This window comes from Coptis chinensis, chromosome 2 (genome assembly GCF_015680905.1).
Source record: "Coptis chinensis isolate HL-2020 chromosome 2, ASM1568090v1, whole genome shotgun sequence".
NCBI classification, from domain to species: domain Eukaryota; kingdom Viridiplantae; phylum Streptophyta; class Magnoliopsida; order Ranunculales; family Ranunculaceae; genus Coptis; species Coptis chinensis.
The window spans coordinates 67,858,806-67,873,382 of NC_141457.1; the positions used below are offsets into that span (position 1 = coordinate 67,858,806).

Genomic DNA, 14,577 nt, shown 5'->3' on the forward strand with positions numbered 1-14,577 from the left:
AATTGAGAGTTTGCTGGTCTTTTGCCAGTAGAAATATGTGGTAGTTGTTGTTGCGTGGGTGTTGGAAGCGATGGAAGGAGGCCGGTTGTTGGTTTGGGATTGTTAGAATCAAGGTTGTAGAGGGTGGGATGTAGTTCTGAGGATTGTTGGTTGGTGGTGGTTGTGAGGTGGGGATATTGTTGGAGGTGTTGATGGTGATTGGATTTGAGTTTGTTCCTGTTCTGGGTGGTGGTTGTTGTTGGGGTGTTGGGATTTCCGGTGGATTTGTGGGTGGGTTTGTTTTGGTAGTACCCGAGTTTGAGTCAGTTGGGGCATACCTCTTGTATCTCGTCAAGATCCATGTCCACTTGTCTGCTTGATTCGCTAGGCCCATAGGTTATCTCTTTTGCCAGCTAGTTTTGAATAGATATTTTCTCTGGAGAGAGAGGTGGTGTCTCATGTGATGCTTGATTGGTGAGACTGGTTGCCACGTGTATCTCTTCTAAACCATGCAGATTGATTGAAATAGTGTTGTTTTCCAAAAATGTCGTACCGATGATCATGTCATTTTTTTCCAGATTGCCTATATGTGATTTGCCGCTTTTGATCGGTTAGTCATGTCCAATTGCTAGCGGCGGTGGAAGTGCCAGTAGTATCCTGATTGGGTGAACATATGGTGGAGCATGGCAGACGATTGAACGATGTCCAGTCTTGAGACAAGAGATGCAAAATGGATGCGGCAACCTCTCTGGTATGAATTTGACATATACATATTCACCTTAAAGTGTTGATGCTTCAATACCCGGTATGATTGGATTCTCGACGTTGGCGTCGATTCTTGCTCGATGCTCTTTCCTGAGCAATTCTCATTCTTTTAGTGAAGCTGTTTAGGTTTAACACAAACAAGTTATCTTCTAGAACAAGGATGTCCATTCCCCTTTGTTTCTTCAGTTGTGTTCGGATTGTAGTCATGGCGTTGTCAACATCAAACGGAATTGTTGTGTTGAGTTTACCGATAATACTGAAATTCTATTTGTTGTGATTTTGGAGTAGAGTCCCATGCTGCATCAACATTTTTCCTTGGTTTATGCTAAGAGTCTGGGAGAAAGATTTAGTAAGATTTTCTATTTCTGTACCCATCTCTGGAGAGAGATGCTTGTTGTAGCTCTATGGGGCGGTGAGTAGGGAACTAGCTATGTTGATATTCTGGGATTATGTAGAGGATTAACCTGCAAGCACAATCAAAAAGAAATCTAAGAAGTGGAAAATATATATTAAAAATAGTCTCTGGGATGGTTGTAGAGTTAGAAGTGGACAGAATAAGATATGGTTAGAGGAAGGATCTGTTGTGTCAGGTGGTTTTTGTTGGCGGCTGTTAGACATTTGACTCATCCACATTGAGATTTGTTCACTCCATCTAATGGCTCTTGGCAAGTGCGCTCTAAATTGAAAAGATCAATCTCCCCTTATCATTTGCCTTGTCGAGCGTACTTAGAGCGCACTTGCCAAGAGCACATTTATTTGTTCTATCAGTTCTTACATAACAAAAGAACTAAAATTATTAAATCAGTTCATATATAATTTTAGAGGAATTTTGACTTGACCCCCAAAACCCTCCATTTTTAAAATCATTTGAGTTTGCCCCCCCACTCCGTCAATTTTGTTTGTAACTGACGTTGGTATTTTATCTATTGACCATTTTTCCCTTATGATATGATAGAGCCGTTGGATTTTATTGTTTTGGGTTTTTTTTACTTAACCCCCAACAAATATGTAGTGTTCTGAGTTTGCCCACCCCCTAGTTCAATAGGCTTTAGAGGTTTTGTATTAAACCCCCTAAAATTTAGCATCGGATTTGAGCTTACCGCATTAGAAATTTTTAAAAGAAAAAAACTCAGGTGAAAAAAAAATGTTTCTCCCGTATAGGGGGTGCACGGGTCGGTTCGGGTTTGGTCTAAATTGACAACCGAACCGACCCTATCGATTTATGCTTTTTTGGAACCGAACTGAACCGGTTGTGCTATACTAATCAAACCGGACCGAACCGAACTAATTTCCAATTGAACCGATACCTGAACCGAACCAACTAGGTTACGGTTAAACCGATGTTAACCTACCCAAACCGACCGGTTTTTATATATTTTTAAATTAAATCAATTAAATATATATTATATATAGCGGGTCGATTTGGGTCGGGTTTGAAACTAAACCGACGACCAAACCGATTCTATCGGTTTTCAAATATACATAACCAAACTGAACCGACTCATAAACATAACTAACCCGAAACCGAATTTGGTAATTTCAAATTGATGTCTAAGTTTGGGGAGTTTATACAAACCCCAACCTTTCTCCTTAGTTTTTTTTCTTTTCAATTCTACTAATGAGGTAAACTCAAATTCGATGCTAAATTTTGGGGGGTTTATACAAAACTTACAAAACTCCAAAGCCTATTTTGTAAGGGTAAAATTGTCAATATGCTAAATACCAACGTTTGTTTAACCGAAGATTGACGGAATGAGGGGCAAACTCAAATGATTTTAAAAATGGAGGATTTTATCAAAATGCTACCTAGCTTTGGGGGGTCAAGTCAAAATTCCCCATAATTTTAGTTCTTTTGTTACGTAAGAACTGATAGAACAAATAAATGGAGAACATTCCAGTAGGCAGCCATTGTCGAATTTGGATGCATCTTTTGATAGAATCCAAAGCACCACAAGGCATTTAATGCTCAACTAATTGTACGTTGCAAATAGTTCGATTAGAAGTGGGAAATCAAATTGATCACCTTTTCGACAACTTGATCCAATATTATAGGTCGACCACACTTTGAGCAGCGAGCAACATTGACAAACTTCATTAGTCATATCAATTGATCACTCAAATTCTGACTTGGGGCTTCTGTTTCGACCATTGATTCACATCTATACAACTACACAAGCTGATTTTTTCGGTGGAGGAGCTATATATTGAAGAACTAGACAACCTCTTGAGTCTTGTTTGACTTTTCAAATGCATTATCATGGTTACATAATGACATTCCTCTAATGTTTCTTGCTCAGGTCTTCGAGTCATCTTGAGCTTAAACACTATCACTCATGTCACAACATGAGTGATGGAGCAAGTTTTTGCATCGTCTTCAATTCATAACAGTGCACTTAGCAAAACAAATAATTTGCTCATGTTCTTTCTATCCAACTTTTTGAATATTCCAGGCCACTTTAGGAGGAATCACCAGTTCTTATTGCCTTGAATTTCAAAACTTAATTGCCTTGAATTTCATTGGACACAGTTAAAACTACTCAAAAGCTAAAGCTACACATTTAAAACTTAATAAGTTCTTATTAACTTTCTAAGGACACAGTTAAAACCACTCAAAAGCTTAATTGCCTTGAATTTCATTAGAATGATAAGAGCTAATTGCTTTAACAACGACCTATATTTTTCTTATAAAAGGAGAACTCCTAACAAGTCCTCTTTTTTAGCTCGAGTGCATAAACTCGACACAACATGGAAGAACTATCACATAAGTATATTGAACAGATTTCTCAAGATGAATCATACTTTCAATGCAATATAAGTTAACTAGTATTGTCATTTGGCAGTTTGAGTACCACCTTACAGGTCAGACACAACTTGTTTTTTGTCAGGTCAATTACACGAAACGTACTGGGGCTACCTACAGCCATCGACCCAAAAGGCTTGTGTTCTCTTGAACAGGATGTGAGCTTACTTAGCTCAACCTATATATAGATTCAACAAATTATTCGACAATATACTTTTAGCTACACTTCATAGTTTTTTGCAACGTAATTATAGACATGTTCATGGCTCTATATCCATATTGTTGGGGTTTATACCAATACCAATCGATTCCCCACTACACAGATAACTTGTATTTAAACAATAACAACTCCAATCAACAAACTAAATATTCCCTACAACTAAACTAACATGCCCAACTTGCTAAACAACTATTAACAATAGATAATAAAGTAAAGTAGTAAAAGCATACCACAACACAAATATATACTGTGGTTCGGCCAATGGTGTCTACTTCCACAAAAGCTAATCCTTTTATAAAGTGGGAAGGAAGATTACAATCACTCCTTTCAGTCTCTCACCTTACTAGATCACTCCCTCTCTTTACAGGGTTGTTTCTCTGTAAAAGTTCTCTCTCAATCTTGATTTCTTTCAAGATTGTGTTTCCTCTCTGTGTGCTGTGTATTTTTGTGTCTCAGCATGTGTTAGGTTTTGCCAAAAACCAAAACCTTATGTTGCAAACTCGTGGTTTCGCAAAAATAGAAATCCTGATGAAAATAGGAATGGGGGCGGGCGTGCCTTGGGCAAGGCCAAAGTCGAGCGCGCGCGCCCTAAAAACACTGGAGGTCGTCCAAGGCATGGGCACGGGGGGCGCCTTGACCAAGACTAATAGGAGCGCGTGCGTGCTTAGGCTTCTCCAAGCAAGCTGAACTCCTTTTCGCTCTACAACAAAAAGGTTCATTTGCAATGCCACACCCCGTCGCTAAATGTACTAAAAAGTGTCGCAATTGATCAATTGCAACGCCAAATGAGGCGTCGCAAAGGCGTTGCAAAAAAGTGGGTCACAAAAGCCTCATTGCAACGCAAAGAATGGCGTTGCAAAAGCTTCTAGTCTTTTGCAACGCCTTACCTCGTTGCTAATAGTTTGTGTGCATCGCTACTTTATTTTTTGAAAAAAATTGATTTTAAAAATATTTCGTATTATTTGCAGCGACTAGCGTCGCAAAAAACAAATTTTAATAACACCATTTGGCGTCGCAAAAAGGTTACTTTTATATACATACACCTTTGGCGTCACTAAAAAGTAAAGTTTTTAGCCACAGTTTGACTTCGTCGCAAATTGTTTAACCCTATTGCTACATACAAAGCGTTGCAAAATGGGTGTGTTTTCTTAATTAATCAGTATGTATTTTACGCAATATTTGATTCTTTTGAATTTGATGAATTCTTCCCAATGAAATTTATGCATATAACAATAACAATGCCATGTCAATTCACAATAAGCCATAACAAAACATATTTCATTAACTAAGATCAATAGATCATCCATTACAAAATCATTTAAAGCATCCACGGCCACACAACTAATACATTGTATCACATAACTTTCACAGCAATCAACTAAATTAGAAAAGTTCTTCAGAACGAGATTTTAGCAAAATTCACAAATATCTATAGTTTGCCAATTTGAACAGCATCCATCCATGTTTTCTTCATGAATCTACCGGCAATATATCGACCAATCTGGTACAATGAATTGAAAAAAGAAGTAAGTGAATTTATCTAAACCGGCCATTAACAAAACTAAAATGCACTCAATTAAGCAATGCATGTGAAAATATGTTAACCAAATCAAATTTATAGACCTAGGGTGTAGAAACACCACTACAACCAATTGGTAAAAGTCCCCAACCTTTTACAGTTAGAACAATATTCTACCCACGGCCAAAAGCTTAAAAGGGTATAAATAAAATAAGAATAAAAAAACAAGCAAAAACCAAAAGAGTTTGAACTGAACAACATAGAATAATTACTAAAAGAAAGAAACAATGAGACCAATAAGCAATTATGTACGCAGCTTGATACCTTGATCCAAGTGGGAAAAGGGATAGGTCACCAATTCATAGTACCCGCTTTGTTGGTTCATATATATATACCTTCCCGATCTCCCAAACAACTTATAAGCTAGGCCTTCATAATGGAATCAACAATACAAAAATTCAAATATATCAATATAAGTTGACAAAAGATACTACCCCAAAACAGTTTCTAGAATATCTAAATGTTGCTTAACCCTCTAATCAGTAGTTGAGGTTGATCTCATATTACTAAGCCAATCAATAACTGCCAAGCAATTCCCAAACAAAATCTCAACAAACTTACCAGTGACCAATATAGAAAAACAGGCAAGCAGTTAAAAAGCTCCATTGAAATACATGAAGTGGATCAATTGTCAATACTCTAACAGTTCCATCTTTGGTATTCTTTTCTAGAAGCCCCAACCATATAACGCACCATCTAGCTATGACTTAATTTATCAATAACCAACCGCCTTCTCAAACAACCAACGAGCTATCAATAATACAAGCACAAGCAACCTAAACCCAATAGTGTAATATTAGTATAGCTCTAAAAATGAATATGTGCATAAATATAGCAATCTTATACAAATGTAAGTGACGGTGTATATCTTTTTATCTAATATTTCTAATATCGATGCGGATGCTTACACTCGCACCTTCCCAACGTTAAAGGAACACCTAATAGTGTTGCCAACAACCCATAGTTACTGCAAAGTCTAGCTGCAAGCAAAAGGCTACTGAGTTGCATGTCACAACGGAAAACCAAAACCATAAGATGTCCATATACGAATTTAAGAGTGTCTTTGATTGCAAAACAAATTTGTTATCAGGGATTCTATTTTCTAGTCAGAACCTTTAAGATATTCACTAAGAAAATATAACCATTCTAACCTGTTGGATTGAGCTAACCCCTGATTTCCTTTCCATCCTGAACAATGAAAAGCACGTATATATATTTAGCCAACAAGAAAGCAAAGACAATATGGAACAATATTGAATTACAAATAATGAAGTATTGAAGTTAAGTGCAATAAATAGGAAAGTACCGAATCTAATATGCGTGATTTATTTGTCTTGATGATACGGAAGCTAGAGGGGTATTTAAACTCATTGCGAAAAGTGGTGTCTCAACCTGCATCAGATTGTACACATTTAGTCCTTCAGATGAACTAATATTTCTTTGCAGCCAATACTTTAGACCCTACAAGACACTCTTAATTAACCAATTAGTACAGATCATCTATAATAGAACTATAGCTAGAGCAAAATGTAATAGTTAATCATCCTGATGTCCCAATTTGAACACCGGTCAGAGTGTGTGAATTACAATCCCAAGTCTTGGCGATATTATTTTTGAACTCTAGAATCACAACTTAGAAGCTACACGAAAGATGGACAACTCCATACGCATAAATGAAGAGTCAAACATAAAGTGAGATGTAGCTTCTAACATGGCATGGTATGATACAATGAAATAATCACTAGACCATCTTACTGCTTAGCAATGAATTTAAACTCCTGGCCGGTATCAGTGGGCTCAATAGAAAAATCTTCCCCAGTTGCCTCAACATTTCCCTCATACTCCTCATCCATCTCGAGTGTTTTCAGGACTCGGCGAGCCAAGAGAAGGCCAGTGCAGTAAGCTGCAGAGTAATTGGTGAGACCTACATCAAGCCCATATTGGGACAGTTCATGGACATAAGCTGATGTAAGAATCATATCACCAGCGATACTAGCAAATACAATTTGAGCGATTATATCTTTGTTGGTAAACCGCACAACAAACGATATTTGGGTGTCCCGTACTTGTTCTTGTCCTGGTTGATAAGACGGATACGAGCCCTGTAATCAGTCTTTCTAGCTCTCCTTCTCCTGAACTTGACTTGATAACGCTTGAATAAGCCCTTGACTTTGTGGTTTGATGAACACCATGGTTAGGTTTTCGGATCTACACTTTCTTCTGCTAGCGAGAAGAGAATGAGAGTTCGACGATGTCGAAGCTTAGATTAACCCAACACCGAAACCAAAACTTTAATTTCAAGAAACCAAATTACAGTAAACAATTGAAACAAACTAAAATGTAAAGGCATACTAAAGCAAAGAATACCCAACCTGGAAAATTGAAGATTCAAACTTTTTTCTCTACTTGCAATCAACCTGTAAAATTAATTACACGAGTCAACCTGAAACAATCCAAATAGAGTCAAAAGTAAGAAACCCAAAATTAATCAAAGTAAGAAATGGTTTATCAAGAGAGAGAGAGAGTTACATGAGGAGGGTTTAGACTCGTTACCCTGCAGATGGGTATGGGAGCGGCGGTTGCAAAAAAAATGTAATAGATAAAAGAAAGTTTGTTTGTTTTTTTTTAGGAAAAAAGAAAGTTTTTTTCGGTTTTTCAGTTTCGGGTTTTTCAATTTTTCAGTTTTTAGGTTGAGCACCAACAAATAGAAAAGGCCCACCCAAAAAAAACTCATTAGCAACACCACCATGGTGGCAAGAAAACTATACCAAATAGAAAATTTGCATTCGTAAAAACTTGTTGCAACAAAGGCTGTGTCGCAAATAATAAATTTAACTTTAGCCGTGACTACAACATTGTAAATAATAAAGCCCCTATAAAATATTGCATTTTCTTTTTCTTAAAATTATAATTACAACCATTTGCCACACAAGAGGCGTCACAACAAATAAATCCATGTACTCTAAACCTAATAGCACGACAAACTTTTAGCAGCCCCAAAAGGCATCGCAATAGGTGACCTGTAGTAACAATTTTATGGCGTTGCAAAAGGGTGAGTACTACCCAATTCTTACCTAAGTTCACCCATCTACTTTAGCTTTCAATTTTCATAGCTCAAATTCAATTAATATGCTCCACATATTACTGACTCTTGTAGTCATACAACAGTTTCAATACCAAATACGTTGCAGGTATGTTTATGATCAGACATGAAAGTGTGCAAGAGCTGGCGCTTACTGTGTGACAGATCTCTTACACTCCGAACAGGCCAAGGCTAGATCTTCGAACTGGGGCTAGCTACTGCCCTTTAAGCATGTTCAATTAAGTTTTCATAACTAAATTTAGTTGCTACCATTAGTTTGTACTTACTCCTTTCTGCTAGTTCACATTTTTGCAGGTCAATTAAACTCCAAAAACTGGGGATTAATATCAGCCAACCAATTTGGTATATATAAATTAAATACAAACATAATAACGTGCGCTCCCAAAAGGTTCCGATACCACTTGTTGGGGTTTATACCAGTACTAATCGATTCCCCACTACACAGATAACTCCAATCAACAATCTAAATATTCCCTAAAACCAAACTAACATGCCCAACTCGCTAAATAACTATTAACAATAGATAATAATGTAAAGCAGTAAAAGTATACCACAACACAAAGATATACCGTGGTTCAGCTAATGGTGCCTACTTCTACAAGAGCTAATCCTTTTATAAAGTGGGAAGGAAGATTACAATCACTCCTTTCAGTCTCTCACCTTACTAGATCACTTATCTCTCTTTACACGGTTATTTCTCTGTAAAGGTTCTCTCTCAATCTTGATTTCTTTCAAGATTGGGTTTCCTCTCTGTGTGCTGTGTATTTTCGTGTCTCAGCATGTGTTAGGGTTTGCCAAAAACCCAAATCTTATGTTGCAAACTCGCGGTTTCGCAAAAATAGAAATCCTGACGAAAATAGGCATGGGCGCGAGCGCTCCTTGGGCAAGGCCAAAGTCGAGCGCGTGAGCCCTAAAAACACTGGAGGTCATCCAAGGCATGGGCACGGGGGGCGCCTTGAGCAAGACTAATAGGAGCGCATGCGCGCTCAGGCTTCTCCAAGCAAGCTAAACTCCTTTTCTCCTCATGTGAGGGATAACTCCAACAATCTCCCCCTCCTGAACAGTGAGGGGGGATACCTCCATGCAATTTCCAAATCAACAGGAGGAGTCTGCTACCATTCCGGCGGTAGTACATCAAACATCAAACTTACCTTTCGGTAAGACTTTGGTCATCATATCTGACCCGTTCTTGTCGGTTTGGATCTTCTCAATACACAAATGTTTGTCTTCGAGTTCTTCTCTAATCCAATGATAACGCACATGTATGTGCTTGGATCTAGAATGAGAACTCGGATTCTTGCTTAAATGGATGTCGCTCTGACTGTCACATAGAACTACAAACTATTTCTGCTTTAGCCCTAGTTCATCGAAGAACCTCTTCATCCATAGCATCTCTTTGCAACACTCAATGGATGCAATAAACTTGGCTTCTGTAGTGGAGAGGGAAACACACTTTTGCAACTTAGATTGTAATGAAACTGCTCCCCCTGCAAAAGTAACCAGATAACCAGAGGTGGACTTTATTGAGTCAACATCACCTGCCATGTCTGCATCAGTGTAGCCTTCAAGTATGGGCTTACTTCCACCAAAACACAAACACGATTTGGAAGTTCCCTTGAGATATCTCAATATCCACTTAACACTTTCCCAATGATCCTTACCTGGATTTGACAGAAATTGGCTTACAACACCAACGGCGAAAGCAATATCCGGTTTTGTACACACAATTGCATACATCAAGCTGCCTACTGTAGATGCATAAGAAATCTTTTCCATCTGAATCTACTCATGCTCACCCTTTGGACACATCTCTTTGGACATGTGGAACTGGCCACCAAGCGGATAATTGACTGGCTTCGGTTGATCCATGTTGAATCTCTTCAACACTTTCTCAATGTAGCTTTCTTGAGGAAGCTACAACTTTCCATTCTTTCTGTCAAGAGTGATCTACATCCCAAGTATCTGCTTTTCTTGACCCAAATCCTTCATCTCAAAGGACTTACTCAAGTCTTTCTTCAGCTTGGATATCTTGTTGATGTTTGGGCCAACTATCAACATATCATCCACATACAGCAAGAGCACTATGAAATCCCCATATGGAAATTTCTGAACAAACACACAATGATCGGAAGCAGACTTCTTGTATCCTTGCTTCACCATAAAGGAATCAAACTTTATGTACCACTGTCTCGGTGCTTGCTTTAACCCATACAAGCTCTTTATCAGCTTGCATACTAGGTGCTCCTTGCCTTTGATCTCAAACCCCTATGGCTGGTCCATGTAGACATCTTCTTCAAGATTTCTATGAAGAAAAGCTGTCTTAACATCTAGCTACTCAACTTCTAGGTTCATACTTGTGGTCATACCCAATACCACCCGGATAGAAGTCATCTTCACTAAAGGAGAGAAAATCTCATCAAAGTCAATCCCTTTCTTTTGACCAAATCCTTTCATAACAAGGTGAGCTTTGTGCCTTGGGTGTGGATTATTCTCCCCATGCTTCACTTTATAGATCCACTTATTCTTGAGAATTTTTCTTCTTTCCAGTTTCTCAACTAACTCATAAGTGTGATTCTTATGCAAAGAATCCATCTTATCATGCATGGCCTTCAACCACTTCTCTTTGTTTGTACCTTCAAGAGCCTCTTAATAGTACATAGGTTCTCCACCATCAGATAATAAAACATACGTATGTGGTGGATACCTGGTTGAAGCTTGTCTCTCTCTGTTAGACCTCCTTGCCCCATCTGATGGTGCCTCAGGAGGATGTACTTCTGCTTGCTCTGGTGGTGGTTCATGCACTTCATCTACATCTTCTATACCAATAGGTTCTATCCCATCATGGGGAATATGATTCTCATCATGAGCTTCAAACTCATGGTTCTCTGCATTCTTAATGCCTTCTACACGTTCCACAGTAGGAGCTTTTGGTTATGAATAAACAAGATCATTGGTGAAAGTCTGTAGCTTCTCACCCTCCTCAAAGTCTGCTATGGTTTTGTCACACCCCGAATTTCGACAGAATTCGGAAAAACATTATTTGTTCCCGACTCTTCGATCTCCGAGGTGTGACGCACTCTCCACTTCCAAAAACCCATAAACAGTTTAAAAATGCGGATAATTAAAAACCAATAAAAATTTTAACTTAAACAAAAGTCCTCTTCATTACAAAAATTAACAAATGAAAATGCAAATAACCTTATCTCAACTGAAAATCTATATCACCTCAAAGGAAAACAAAGTCTATTTTGAAATGCGACGCTAACGCAAACCACAAGCAACAACCAGTTTTCTTCCACACTAAATCTGTCAAGACTTATCAACTATGTTCATTTAATGAACACACCCGATAAGCAAACATGCAAATCGGGTCAGCATTATAAAAATGCTGGTGTGAGTAGCTCTAAAATACAACATATAATAATACATATATATACACAATCCATAAGGCCGTTAGTTCCTTCCCCGAGGCGCCTTAACTTTCAACGACTAATACGACATTCTTAACTACAATAGGTAAGGCAGGTAGTTCCTCCACTGAGGCGCCTTAACTTCCCACTAACCACACAACAAACTATACGCATAATAAATAAGGCATGTAGTTCCTCCATCGAGGCGCCTTAGGTTCGAACTAAACAAATAACCAACCAAACATATTATATCCGTACCGCATTTCATGCTCAATTACAGAGTGGGTCATCTCTGCCCAAGTAATTAGTTTGACCCACACTTCTGCAAAGCCATATACAATCATATATTTAAAGATATATAGTTAACCAACATATTACCATAATTATATTATTTACGGCTTTCTTTGTGTGTCCCTAAAATCTCATCGTATCTATGTCTTACCTAGTTTCCCAGGCTACCACAATCGCTTCCCAACGCCGAACATGTACATCCACATGCCTCCCCTTACATAATGAACCACTCCGTGCGTAACTACCCTGAACGGGATGCCGCACACCAGGTAATCCTCACATGGAAGCCATTATGTAAGTACTGCCACTATTCGGCATAAAATATCGCGCGTCTCGTTCTATTTTGCGAACGAAATAATCAAGCCACTATTCGGCTACGCCAGAAGGGCCATTCAGATTCACTGAAATGCCAGAAGGGCCAATCACATTACTTACGCAGGAAGGCCATTCAGATTCACTGAAACGCCAGAAGGGCCAATCACATTACTTACGCCCGAAGGCCATTCAGATTCACTGAAACGCCAGAAGGGCCAATCAAATTGCACACGCCCACACAGGGCAAATCACATGAGTTGTGGTAGCTAGGTTCTAGGATTTTCGTTACGTAATTTATTCAAATGTCATACATTTATGACTCATAAAAAAATTCTACTATATCACGTGCAGGTCAAATACCTTATTGCACTAAGCCACAATATTTAGAAATATCTTAATTATATCTCATAACCACTTTCATTCTTTCACATCCCATATATTATTGCACTACGCCACCATCCCGTGGGCAAATATTCACCAATACTATAATACCTCATAGTAGCATCTCACATATATAATAATGGAGTGTTTATATATTTATTTCTCCAAAACTATTGCCTTTAATATATATATCCCAACATATTATATAATGTCACAATATCAACGTCAAATCTTAATTAGATAATGACAACCAAAGTTATACAATCTTCCACAGCATTTTAGCATTTGATTTGTCCATACAATTTAATATATAAAAACGTAACACAATTAAACAGTCAACAGTCCACAATCAAAGCCCAATATATATATGATTTACACACTACTCACGTCAAATCTTAATTAGATAATGACAAACAACGTTATATACTTTCCGACAATATTTTATTACTATATTTGTCCATATTCTTAAATATGAGAAAAACTGAAAAAAGTCAACATTCCACAGTCAACGATCAACGGTCCAAGTCAACGGTCAATGGTCAACGGTCAATAGTCAACGGTCAATAGTCAAAGTCAAACTGTCGTTTCCATGTTCGACAGGTTCAGGGTCATAGCCATGGTTCATGGCTAAGGGCAAAGGTGCATGGCTCAAGGGATCATGACCAAGGTAATGGTTCAGACCCAACTGGCCAAGCCCAAACCTTAGAACCCGAAAGTCTAAATGTTGAAAGACCCATTGGATCTCTATATTAAGTCCTATGGACTGGCCCCACACAATATTAGAAACTGGCCCAAAACTAATTGGAAAAGGCCCAAACAAAACAAACTAAAATCGGGCCCAAAAACCAACTAAGGCCCAAGACCAAATAATAGAACTTTGGCCCAACCCAACTAACCAGCTAAGGCCCAAAAACTGAAATTAGATTTCGGCCCAACCAAAACTAAAACATTTCAGCCCAAGCCCAAACCGATCTACTGTTCATCTTCTCCAACAGTTCTCTCCTCCACCACCACCAAAATCGACCACCATAAAACCTTCACACACCACCCCAAACAAACCCATCGAAAATTGTGTGGGTGAAAAACCCCACAACTTTAATAAAACAAAAATCCCCAAATCCTTCAATCCAAACTTCACCAAACTAGATCTGAAAATAATTCCCGCCGCCATTAACGCTTGTTTCAAGCTTCCAACAGCCCCTATTCGACCGCCCTCACCCACTCAAACACACCCCCCTTCAACCCATCCTAAATCAACCAAAGACAATCCATCCAAAAAGTTCAATTATTTATCGGAGGAAGGATCGCCCAGGCGTGCCATATTGATAACTTCAAGGTTCAAAGAACCCCCATCCTTCAGGGCTAAAACCTTCCAGTCTTACGATTTCAAATGTTAAATTCTCCGATTATGATCCTAATATGCCCGAGTCAGAAAAGAAACCTGTCGAAGCAATCTTGCAGGTTCACGTCGATTCTGTGGATCTAATAACAACACGAACAAGTGAAAACTATGTATTTATTGAACGAAGTTCTGACTCCACTACTATCGAAAATTTTAACCTAGACTTCCCATTGTTAAACGCTCTTGAAAGGTGTGAAGTTTTGTTCAAATATCATTGCGACAAATATGCATCCCATATCAAACACTTAACCCCCCGACCTCAGCCAACAAATAACTCAAATAACAGTTCCAAAACAATATAGCCACCACCACACAGTATCACAGTTCCACGG

The 14,577-nt window shown here is 38.4% G+C and overlaps 1 long non-coding RNA gene across 2 annotated transcripts; it reads right to left on the reverse strand.

Moving 5' to 3' along the window:
- Nucleotides 1-5,034: 5,034 nt before the first annotated feature.
- On the reverse strand, nt 5,035-7,887 carry LOC147517338 (uncharacterized). Of its 2 annotated transcripts, XR_015213846.1 has the most exons (6): nt 7,873-7,887; nt 6,650-7,786; nt 6,495-6,531; nt 5,905-6,119; nt 5,608-5,712; nt 5,076-5,265 (listed from the first exon to the last, which is right to left on the reverse strand). It is a non-coding gene; the product is annotated as an uncharacterized LOC147517338 (long non-coding RNA). The 2 variants fall into 2 exon arrangements; XR_015213845.1 differs by lacking the exon at nt 7,873-7,887 and having other exon boundaries at nt 5,035-5,265; nt 6,650-7,805.
- Between the last annotated feature and the right edge of the window lie 6,690 nt (nt 7,888-14,577).